Source organism: Callospermophilus lateralis, chromosome X (assembly GCF_048772815.1).
Source record: "Callospermophilus lateralis isolate mCalLat2 chromosome X, mCalLat2.hap1, whole genome shotgun sequence".
Classification (NCBI taxonomy): Eukaryota; Metazoa; Chordata; class Mammalia; order Rodentia; family Sciuridae; genus Callospermophilus; species Callospermophilus lateralis.
The window spans coordinates 18,237,846-18,251,247 of NC_135325.1; positions in this window are offsets into that span (position 1 = coordinate 18,237,846).

A 13,402-nucleotide genomic window follows, 5' to 3' on the forward strand; every position below is an offset into this window, starting at 1 on the left:
CTCACTAGAATATACTGATAATAAAGGATGCAGATAACTGGTCCTCACTACCCCCCACCAAAAAAAAAAAAAAAAAAAAAAAAACTTGATAAATGAAGAGGAAGTCTTCTGAAGGTATTAGCCACAACATTATCATAATTCTTAGTAACTTGACTTTTTCTTAAGTGAAAATTTTAACTGTGCTATTTCCTAATTTCCTTAAAGGTTTAATTTTATCTGTTTATCAACTTCTTCCCAACTTCTTTAAACCGTCAGCCTTTGATTAATTTTCTACTAAATGTGCTCTTTGTTTACTACAAAGCTTCTGGAAGACAACAGTAGGTTTGTTTGTAATATACTGCTTTAAAACAAAGTATAAAAAGGTGTTGGGTTTGTAGTATAGTGGTAAAGCACCCTTGGGTTCAATCCCCAGTACCAAAAGAAAAAGGGACATTGGAAAAATAAAAGGTTACAAAGAATGGAAAAATCATCCATAATCCTAAAATAATCCCTGTGGTTATCATTTTGATCCCCCCGAACTTTAAGGGAATATTTCACACATCTTGAATATTCATAAACTTTATATAAAGATTTTTAACATGTACCATGTACCTCATACAAATGAACATGAAGTATAAAACATGGTTAGAGATAATAACCAAATTTAGAGTGGTTACCTCTGGAATGGGGGATGGAAAGGGACTTCCCTGAAACCTGAAAAGCTGTTTCTAAAAAAGAGCTACAGCAAATATCACAAAATCTTTAGATTTGACACTGCTTAATGGTAAGTACACACGTATTTACTATATCCCCTACATTTATGTACTTGATCTATTTATGTAATACTTGGTCTATTTCATAATAAAAAAGATATATTGCCTTCATGATTGTTTGAATCTAAATTTATCACTCACTGGCCATCAGTTTAATTGTTTATCCTGACATCCTTCTCAATTAAAAAAGTTTGAAATCTTGTTTTCCAGCAAAAAAAAAATTTTAAGCACCTCAAATACAGAAGAGGTATAATTTCAAATATATCCTAAAATTATATTTGAAATTATATCCTAAAAATAATTTCACCCTTAACCATTCACTTGTTATGAAGTGAATTTTAAAAGTTCAAAAAGAAATTCCCATTTGTTTTATTTCCTACATAGTGCCTTCCACAAATTTTATTAGCTATACATTTGTAAGCTCACATTTGTAATTACATGTTAAGGGTAGAAAATTTCTGGATCAAAAAGTCTCATGTGAAAAACAATTGTGATCATCCTGTTGGATTTGAATTTAGATGCGAGGCCTCTTTCTTGGTACCGGGGATTGAACTCGGGGGCACTGGACCACTGAGCCACATTCCCAGCCCTATTTTGTATTTAGAGACAGAATCTCATTGAATTGCTTAGCATCTTACTCTTGCTGAGGCTGGCTTTGAACTCTCGATCCCCTGTGTCAGCCTCCTGAGTGTCTGGGATTACAGGCTCGTACCACCATACCTGGCACAAGGCCTCTTATTGCAAGATTCTAGTTCAGTATGGTCCAAAGGAAGCACTAAATAATAAAACTGGAATTTGTTTTTTTCTGAACATGTTTTCAAAGGATCACAAAGACATGGGGTAAAATAAAACAGTAGCATGATAATCAAAATGGTTAACAACTGCTATAGAAGGGAAAATTGGGCTCTCATACAAACCAAGTATCCAATTTCACCTATGCTGGTTTTGTTTGTTTGCCATTATGGTGTTTGTTATTTTAGTTCTCTTTGCTCACACTCAGGGAAATGTTATTGTTAGTTAGTATTAGCTAATTTATTTTTTTAATTCAGTCACTACTTATTAAGAATTGTGTGTGTGTATATATATATAACTTTAGTCATTACACACACATATACAGACAGACACACACACACACACACATATTTTTTTTCTTGGTTTGTGGTTAGGATTAAGTACCTTCACCAGATTTTTTTTGTAACCTGGATGATATTCCAAGAGATAAAATATACTTGGGCTTTCCTGTGATAAATTCAATATTAGGATGCCTGACCCACATCTAAGGAGACTGTTTACCAGAGAACTCAAAGGGCCTCAGATATTTTCACCTGAAAATCTGTCCTAGGGAGAATTAAATCAAATCTTGAGGCCCTAGTCTTCTAAAGTAACCATCTGTGATAGCTAATTGATTTTAAAAGAATAGTCACGAGTAATGACTAAAACAAAGTTGTCAGGATCCTTCTGAATTTCAATGTTATCTTTATCCATTCATGGACAGAGTTAATTCTCTAATTCTATGTGTTAAATATATATGTGTATATGTATATCCTGTAAAGTTGTACTTCTGCTCCCTAACACACACCAAGTAACTTGGAGTTAATGGAGATTGAATGCAGAGGTTCCTTACCACTGAACTGCATCTATAGGTCTCGCTCACCAAGTTAGCTTTCAATCCTACTGCATTAGCCTCTCGGGTTGCTGCAATTACAGGTGTGTGCCATTGTGCCCAGGTAGAGTATATATTTTTATTCGGTATACTCACATGTGAGCATACGAGAGTTCTGTAAACTTTCTATTAAGTCTGTATATTTAGAATACCCAAGATCAGGGCTATTCTATGGGTTACAGAATGGAATAATAAGTATTGCTGAAGGGACAGCTTGGGAGACCAAAGCAGGAGGATCACAATTTCTAGGACAGCCTGGGCAACTTAGCAAGTCCTTGCCTCAAATAAAAAGGGGCTGGGGATGTAGCTCAGTGGTGAAGTGCTTGCCTAGCATGCTTAAGATCATGGGGTACCACAAGTAAGACATTATTGAAGGGAAATTTTTACCAGGTGTTCAGTGTACACATTTGTTCTTCCACAACAGCACATTCCCCTTCCTTCTCAGACACAGATGTATGCTAGGGCTGAGGGCCTATACCTATTATAATGGCTTCATATACTCTGGAGTCTATTGCATTTTATGGCTGTCTCCTATTAACTCCAATGTCTATGTTTAGCTAATTGAACTACTCTTTGGTAACCACATGGGCCTCCCCCACAAAAAAGATTGGCCTTCAAAATTAAGGAAAGAAAATCCTCCATCCATACTCTTGTCTCAGATTCTTGGCTTGAGCCAAGATATTAAGTAGCTCAAGGCAAAGATTCTTGCCCCCATCTTTTTTTTTTAAAAAAATATTTATTTATTTATTTTTTAGTTTTTGGCGGACACAGCATCTTTGTTTGTATGTGGTGCTGAGGATCGAACCCGGGCCGCACGCATGCCAGGCGAGCGCACTACCACTTGAGCCACATCCCCAGCCCCATCTTGCCCCCATCTTGAAGGACTGGGGAAGGTACAGTGTAAAGCTGTGTTAAACAGGTTTCTTTTATTTGGTCATAGTAGACAGGACTTCAAATTTAGTGGTGCTGTTTTTTCTTTTTCCAGTTGAATCTGAAGACACCATAATGTCAATAAAATAATCATAACATACACAGATGCCAAGTCGTTTATACTGAAATGTGTCAAGTATCCAATCACATTTATTAAGGAATAGGCCATTCAATACTCCCAATCTTTTCCAAATCCATCATTTGTAATCTAAACTTTTATCAGCTTGCTAAAGGCGGTCTAGAATAGTATCTGGTTACCTTTTGAAAAGCTGGTTTCGTGTAAGAAACAAATTTCACCACTAGATGGAGCTGCTCCCCACAGTCAAGGATTCTCTGTCTTCTTGAGACTCCCAGCAGCAAGTGATGTAGAAATTAGTCTTTGGTAATCAAAGTTAAACAAAAGCACCGTTGGGAGATGTACACGGTGCTTTCATGCTAGATGATAAAAACCAAAAGCTTAACTGATGCCATAAATTCACCTACACTCTCCCGCATCTTTGCTTTTCCTTAGACTTTTCAATATATCATAAAAGTCAGGTTTATAGATATTCATCTTCATAACTTAAAGTTCATCATTTAATAGTTGAAACTTTGATAATTACACATTATGTACTTGCCTACATTTATTCAGTCACAAATATATTCTTAGTTATGTCCTGTTTTAATTTTGAAACTTTAAAATATAAAAACCGGGGCTGGGAATGTGGCTCAAGCCGTAGCGTGCTCCCTGGCATGCGTGCGGCCCGGGTTCGATCCTCAGCACCACATACAAAAAAAGATGTTGTGTCTGCCAAAACTAAAAAATAAATATTAAAATTCATTCTCTCTCTCTTAAAAAATAAAATATAAAAACCTGGGGGCTGGGGTTATGGCTCAGTGGTAGAGTCCTGGCCTAGCACGTGCAAGGTGCTGGGTTCGATCCTCAGCACACATAAAAATAAATAAATAAAATAAAGGTATTGTGTCCATCTACAACTAAAAAAAAAATTAAAAAATAATATAAAACCTCTGTTCATAATTGATTGTTTAGATACTATATGTAATAGAATCAACCAATTCCAAGGCAAAATACAGTCCCCATTATAGTCCCAATACAAACCAAATTATGTTTCACTGTTCCTTATTTTATTATTTTTGCCTTTCACCTATTTGGTTGTAGAAAATTTTAAAGAAAAAGAATCTCTCTCTAATAATCCATAAACATGACCAAATTAAAATAAAGTCGTGTTAATTGTATAGCATAATTATGGTCTCAATATGTGGCAAATCTTTTTTAACTATTATCGTTGTCATTAGCTTCTTACATATTGAACTTTACAAAGATATTAAGAAAGTTTTCTGTATTACTATAAACCATCAACATTTTGATCAAATGTTCTAAGCACCATAAGCACTCAAATATATTAAAATCTAGCTAATTTGGAAAAAGATGAATAATCTAATTTATAGGATATTATGTAGTTAAAAAATGAATTCATACAGTTGTATGAGACAATGGGTATACTTGTAATATAAGATCACAATAACGGGGCTGGAGTTGTAGCTCAGTGGTAGAGCGCTAGGGAGGCACTGGGTTCAATCCTCAGCACCACATAAAAATAAAATAAAGGTATTGTGTTCACCTACAACTAAAAAATATTTAAAAAGATCACAATAAGTTCATGTCAATGTTAAAAATCTATAAACAGGATTAAATTCTTTTAATCATAAAACAGTTACTGAGCCAACAACTTCACCATCCTAATTCCAAAGACATTTTTTTTGAGTAAAGCATATTTTCCGTGGAATTGTTTTTATTTAAAATAAGAAATTTAAATTTTCTTCTTTAATATAGTACTCTTAAAAGTATCATGAACTACATTGGAATTGAGCAATCCAAATTAATTATTATCCAAGGGAGGTAATGACATTCATCATTGCATTACACTATTAGTGAGAAATTTAGTTGTAGATGTATGGATGGATGCTAAAAATACTCACCATAAAGATGTAGTCAAAGAGATTGTCTTGCTTCCCAAACTGTTTTTGGAGTTCTCTTGTAGAAAGTTATAGAAAAGCTTTTTTATTTAAAATATAAGTAAGATGTTAACTTGAAATACAGTGACTGGCCTTAGGGTTATACTATTTTTTCCTCTACTTTCAGGTTTCTAGGTTAAAGAATCATGAAATTTGTTTCTAAATATTACTATAGCAGTTAATTTTAGTCCTCTAGGAAGTGATTAGAGAAAGGAAGGTACAATTTTTCTTACCAAGGCTTAGTAATCAATTGACTATGGTGTATCCAAATGAACTTGGCAATTTTTAATATTTTTATTTTAGTTATAGTTGGACATAATACCTTTATTTATTTGTATTTATGTGGTGCTGAGGATCAAACACAGAGCTTCATAAGTGCTAGGAAAGTGCTCTACCACTGAGCCACAACCCCAGCCCTCAACTTGGCAATTTTAAGTGTGCATTCAGGAAGATTTTCCTGAAATCAAAAGAAAATTATCCATTCTGCTATCAAATATTGGGTTAGTACTATAAAATATATGTAGTTTATTAATACACTTTACATAAATATCTTCTTAGAGTAATGCATGACAAAAACTAAGTTAATGATGTTTTTGGCATTAAAATTTCAGTTAAGGCTGGGTGAGGTGGCGTATGCCTATAACCCAGCGGCTGAAGAGGCTAAGGAAGGAGGATTGGGAGTTCAAAGTTAGCCTCAGCAACTTAGTGAGGCCCTAAGCAACTCAGCAAGAGCCTACCTCTAAATAAAATATAAAAAGGGCTGGGGGTGTGGCTCAGTGGTTAAACGCTCCTGGGTTCAATCCCCAGTACCAAAAAAATATATATATATATATTTTTTTTTTCAGTTAAAGGTGATTATAGATTTTGATATACAGTAAATTGTGTGTATGAGTTATCTATTGATTCATAATAGACTACCCCAAAACTTAGTGACTTGAAACAGCAGCCATTTTACTGGTCACAATTCTATAGACCATTAGTCTGCTCTGGCCTCAGTAGGGGCATTTCTCTTGGTCTCACTTGAATCACTCCTGGGCCTACAGTCAGATGGCCCATAGGATGGAGGCTGGTTGGCCCAGGTTGACCTCACTCACACATCGGCAGGAACCTGGGCTGTTGAACAGGACAACTCAGTTGTTTTCCACACTGCTTGTCCAGTAGGATATCTCAAACATCTTTCCCCTGGTGGCTGAATTCCAAGAGGGCAAAAGTGGAAATTGTAAAGCTTCTTGAATTCCTGGCCTAGGAAACTCCACAATGTGACTTCCACTGTTTTCTATTGGTCAAAGCAAATCAGAAGGCCAGACTAGATTGAAGGGAAGGGAAAATAGACTTAAGTGCATGATGAAAAAAAAGGGAGGGAGGGAGAGAGAGAGCTGCAAACAGTTTGTGGTCATATTAATCTATCACATAGGGTTATTCAGATCAACTTTCTCATGTAAATGTCAAAACAAGACCTTTAAAGTGTTGAGATGAAAAGACAGTAATGAACTTCTCAGGCAATTTAAAATATTTGGATGATAGCCTATAATCAGAGAGATGAGCTATTGGAGCATCAAAGATGATCAGGCTTCATGCTTGGGGATCCAGATACAGAAGATCAGAACGAGGATGTATTCAAAATACAGGGAATCTTACAGGGGATTCTCCAGGTTTATAGAAGGGTTAAAAAGACCACAACCTCAGGATAAGGACTGGTTCAATTCCTTCACCCCCTATCTGAGGAGAAGGCTGCCTTGGATCTGAGCAGAGCAAGAGAAAAAGAATGAAAATGTAAAGAATCCCTGAGAGGGACATATCTTCCCTTATACAAATGTGCACCCCAATGAGCAGGGGCCATCAGGCCCTGAACTTGGTTGATGCAACTGGACTAGAAGTGCTCTCAGGCACATGACTGAATTGAATCACAAAGTCTCTTCATCCTAGGCCTTGGGAGGCCACCAGAAAAAAATTCTTCAAAGGCAATGACCAGCACGAAAGTCAGATAGTACTAGAAAACAAGGCACCATGAAAGAGAACCTGATAACATATATTTTAACAATTTCAGATATTTTCTGACAAGTTTCAAGGAATAAATGCCTTGCAAAGAAGAAAGTTATAAAAGGCAACATAGCCAGTTTGAAAAAGAACGAACCTGAACTTCTAGGAATGGAAAATTCAATTACCAAAATTAAGAATACTGTGGCTTGCCGGGCATGGTGGCACAAGCCTGTAAGCCCAGTGGCTCGGGAGGTTGAGGCAGGAGGATTGTGAGTTCAAATCCAGCCTCAGCAACAGAGAGGTGCTAAGCAACTCAGTGAGACCCTGTCTCTAAATAAAGTACAAAATAGGGCAGGAGATGTGGCTCAGTGGTTAGGTACCCTGAGTTCAATTCCTAGTACCAAAAAAATAAAAAAGAAAAAAAGAAAAGAAAAGAAAAAGAATACAGTAGCTTACAATAAGGGAGGGAAGGGAAAAGTAGAAGTTAATTGGGTTAGACACAGGGAATGAAGAGAAGGGAGGAGAATGGGAATAGGAAAGACAGTAGAATGAATCAGACATAACTTTTCTATGGTCATACATGAATACACAAATAATGAAACTCAACATTATGTACAACCACAAGAATGGGATCCTAATTAGAATAAGTTATAGTCTATGTATGTATGATATGTCAAAATACACTATACTGTCATGTATAACTATAAAGAACAACAACTACAAAAGAATATGGTGGTTTACAACAGATAGAACATATTAAATTTTCCACTAGTAAATCGGAAGGTAGATCAGGACAAATTACCCAATTTGGAGAACCCAAAGAAAAGAAGGTGGAAAATCTCTGCCACCCCAAATGGGAGATCTGGAATGAAGATTGCTAAAGGAGTCCCATATAGGGAAGAAATGTCCAGGCCTGAGTATCACCATCTGCTCAGTCATTGTCCAGAGGCCACCCCTTGAGAAGAACATGACCTCTGTTGAAAATCTGAAAGGGAGACAGTAGAAAGATTCTGACATAACTTTCCCATGTTCATATATGAATTCATGACCAGTGAAACTCCACATCATGTACAACCACAAGAATCGGAAGTGATACTTCATGTATGTATGATATGTGAAAATATTTTCCACTGTCATGTATAACTAAAAAGAACAAATGAAGAAAGAAAAAAACAAAATTGGAAAGGGCCCTGAGGAACTAATAGCTCTGAATCATACATAGGTAATAAAACTATCAAAACTGCAAGGGTCTCTATTTACCTCTCTTATTGTTTCTCTTGCTGAGAAAAAACTTTTTAGTTTAAGTAAGTCCCATTTGTTTATTCTTGTAATTAACTCTTGGGCTATGGGCGTCCTATTAAGGAATTTGGAGCCTGACCCCACAGTATGTAGATCGGAGCCAACTTTTTCTTCTATCAGGTGCAGTGTCTCTGATTTGATATCTAGCTCCTTGATCCATTTTGAGTTAACTTTTGTGCATGGCGAGAGAAAGGGATTCAGTTTCATTTTGTTGCATATGGATTTCCAATTTTCCCAGCACTATTTGTTGAAGATGCTATCCTTCCTCCATTGCATGTTTTTAGCCCCTTTATCAAATATAAGAAAGTTGTACTTTTGTGGATTGGTTTCTGTGTCCTCTATTCTATACCATTGGTCCACCCGCCTGTTTTGGTACCAGTACCATGCTGTTTTTGTTACTATTGCTTTCTAGTACAGTTTGAACTCTGGTATCGCTATACCTCCAGATTCACACTTCCTGCTTAGAATTGCTTTTGCTATTCTGGGTCTTTTGTTTTTCCATATGAATTTCATGATTGCTTTATCTATTTCTATAAGAAATGCCGTTGGGATTTTGATTGGCATCGCATTAAACCTGTAGAGAACTTTGGGTAATATCGCCATTTTGATGATGTTAGTTCTGCCTATCCATGAACAGGGTACATTTTTCCATCTTCTAAGATCTTCTTCTATCTCTCTCTTTAGGGTTCTGTAGTTTTCATTGTATAAATCTTTCACCTCTTTTGTTAGGTTGATTCCCAAGTATTTTATATTCTTTGAGGATATTGTGAATGGAGTGGTTTTCCTCATTTCCATTTCAGAAGTTTTGTTGCTGATATACAGGAATGCCTTTGATTTATGCGTGTTGATTTTATATCCTGCCACTTTGCTGAATTCATTTATTAGTTCTAGTAGTTTCTTTGTAGACCCTTTTGGGTCTGTTAAGTATATTATCATGTCATCCGCAAATAGTGATAATTTAAATTCTTCTTTTCCTATTTTTATGCCTTTAATTTCTTTTGTCTGTCTAATTGCTCTGGCTAGTATTTCAAGAACTAAATTGAATAGAAGTGGTGATAGAGGGCATCCCTGTCTTGTTCCAGATTTTAGAGGGAATGCCTTCAGTTTTTCTCCATTTAGGATGATGCTAGCCTGAGGTTTAGCATATATAGCTTTTACCATGTTGAGGTAAGTTCCTGTTATCCCTAGTTTTTCTAGTGTTTTGAACATAAAGGGATGCTGTACTTTGTCGAATGCTTTTTCTGCATCTATCGAGATGATCATATGGTTCCTGTCTTTAAGTCTGTTGATGTGGTGAATAGCATTTATTGATTTTCGTATATTGAACCAGCCTTGCATCCCAGGGATGAATCCTACTTGATCATGGTGCACAATTTTTTTGATATGCTTTTGTATTTGATTCGCCAGGATTTTATTGAGAATTTTTGCATCCAAGTTCATTAGAGATATTGGTCTGTAGCCTACATCCTGGGAACAAATTTTTACCCCTCACACTTCAGATAGAGCCCTAATATCCAGAATATACAAAGAACTCAAAAAATTAAACAATAAGATAACAAATAACCCAATCAACAAATGGGCCAAGGACCTGAACAGACACTTCACAGAGGAGGACATACAATCAATCAACAAGTACATGAAAAAATGCTCACCATCTCTAGCAGTCAGAGAAATGCAAATCAAAACCACCCTAAGATACCATCTCACTCCAGTAAGATTGGCAGCCATTATGAAGTCAAACAACAATAAGTGTTGGCGAGGATGTGGGGAAAAGGGTACACTTGTACACTGCTGGTGGGACTGAAAATTGGTGAGGCCAATTTGGAAAGCAGTATGGAGATTCCTGGGAAAGCTGGGAATGGATCCACCATTTGACCCAGCTATCGCCCTTCTCAGACTATTCCCTGAGGATCTTAAAAGAGCGTACTATAGGGATACTGCCACATCAATGATCATAGCGGCACAATTCACAATAGCTAGACTGTGGAACCAACCTAGATGCCCTTCAATAGATGAATGGATAAAAAAATGTGGCATCTATACACAATGGAGTATTACGCAGCACTAAAAAATGGCAAAAGCATAGAATTTGCAGGGAAATGGATGGCATTAGAGCAGATTATGCTAAGCGAAGCTAGCCAATCCTTAAAAAACAAATTCCAAATGTCTTCTTTGATATAAAGAGAGCAACTAAGAACAGAACAGGGAGGAAGAGCATGAGGAAAAGATTAACATTAAACAAAGATGAGTGGGGGGAGAGAGAAGGGAAAGCATATGGAAATGGTAGGAGACCCTCAATGTTACACAAAATTACGTACAAGAGGTTGTGAGGGGAAAGGAGGCGGGAACAAGGGAGAGAATTGAACAACAGCAGATGAGGTAGAGAGGGAAGATGGGAGGGGAGGGGAGGGGGGATAGTAGGGGATAGGAAAGGTAACAGAATACAACAGTCACTAATATGCCATTTTGTAAAAACGTGAGTGTGTAACCGATTTGATTCTGCAATTTGTATTTGAGGTAAAAATGGGAATTCATAACCCAATTGAGTCAAATGTATGAAAGATGATATATCATGAGCTCTGTAATGTTTTGAACAACCAATAAAAAAAAATTAAAAAAAAAATAAAAAAGTATAAGAGTTTCCTGGTTTGCCCATTCCTTTGGATCTTTATCTCTTGTGAATATCCCCCATGTAGTTATAAAAATTAATAAAGCTTACATATTTTTCATCCACTAAAAAAAAATGCAAGGGATTGATAAGCATAGAAGATTGGACAGTGAAGAGGCAGTGGCTGGGCAGTAATATTGCCAGAAGCTTTTAGGATGTTGGCCATTCTAGCTTGTCCATACAGGAGTGTTCACTTTATAATAACAAATAATTTGTTTAGTTTTCTATTCATCTCTTATGTAGTTTAAAATCTGGGGGGAGAGGGGTACAGGGATTGAACCCAGGAGTGCTTAACCACTGAGCCACATCCCCACCCCTTTTTATATTTTATTTAGAGACAAGGTCTTGCTAAGTTGCTCAGGGCCTTGCTAAGTTGCTGAGGCTGGCTTTGAACTCATGTTCCTCCTTCCTCAGCCTCCCAAGCCACCAGGATTACAGGTGTGTGCCACCATGCCCAGCTTCTTGTGTACTTTTCTATCAATTATATATTACAATAAAAAGCCAAAAAATCAAGCAGAGGCAAAATCACAAGCCTACTCAATATACTTGACCCTCTTCCCTAATATTTTTTTCTGTAGTATTTATCACCACCTCACACACTAAGTATTTTGTTAAATTACTTTGTTTGCTGCCTATTTCCCTTACCCTCTTTTAGAAATGTAAGCTCCATGAAGACAGGGATTTTTTTCATATTTGTTTATTTTTAACCTCCAGTGCCTAGGAATGGGTAGCACATGTTAAGTGCTGAAAGGACATGTATTGAATGAATGAATAACTGAGTGAATGAATGAATGAATAACATTCTAAGAATTTACCTTTAGCTATAAGAGAGACTGTAGTAAGTACATTGGGAATGGCACTTTAGAATGACATTCTATGAATGATGGTCCTCCTGATGGCTTAGGTAATGACTTTTCTCCCCACATGTGGTGATCAGTCATTGCAGTTTGGCATGAAGGAAGGAACGTTAGCCATTTTATCTCCTGGAAGTTGCCCCTGGAGTCACTTTTCGGCTTCTCCATTCTCCTTAATGGTTGAGGCAAAGTGAGGAAAGCTTAACAGAAATTGTCAGAACTCAGAGTGCAATTCTGGACATAGTTCGTGCTTATTGCAATCATAAACTCCATCATAGTGGTTTTCTCGTAATATGGCCATTGTGGTGTAACCAGAGAATGCTATTGAGATTCATAAGAAAAAGTCTACATCAAACTCGTAGTAGTAATTTCCTAGTGAATTATGGGAAAGTGAACTTTCCACTTCCTATTGTATACACATTTGCATTGTTTGATTTTTAAAAAGGTTTAAGAAAGAATTGCAACTCTATAGAGAATGGCATAAAACTAAAAGCAAATCACAACTTGTGAGAATCCTGACGAAAAATAAAACACATTTTTAAAACATTAGAGGAAAACAACGTGTGGAGGGGAGCATATTAATTAAAATCTTGAATTGTCTGCTTGGATTTGACACACAATGAGTTATGAATCAGTTATTAATTGTTAATAATTTATTTGATTGTGTCATTCCCTCATCTAGAAAATAAAGAATCCCTACCTCTTAGAGATTGTGAGGATTAAATAGAACAATACATACACATTTCATAGAGCATGGATGTTACATAGAACAGCTGCTCAATAAATACTAACTAGTGTTATCATTTAATAAGCAGGAAAAATAGTAATGAAAAGGCACATAAAAGGAAAAGGGGTTACTGAGTTTTTTTCTCCTTTCCTTTGTACCCTCTGGTTCCTATGCCTGTGTCAAAATGTCCGATGCCCAAAGAAGCCAGATAAGAAATGTAAAGAGGGAAGATGGAAAGTAAAAAAGAAAAGGAGACAGAGAACTCTGTAGAACAAGGATTATATACACTGTGTGAATGGGAATTGTCTCCATGAGGGGAATAAGGGCCCTGGTTGCAAGATCCATCATGGTGGGAGTACCCAGTGGAGCAACACCACTCACTTCATTATGCCTTGAAGGGGGTTGTGGAACTCCAGAACCCCCCGACACTTGCTTCCTGACAATGAAGTGTGGTGCTAATGGGAGGTGGTGGAAACTTGAAGGGGTGAGACCTAGTGAAGACTTCCACATTGA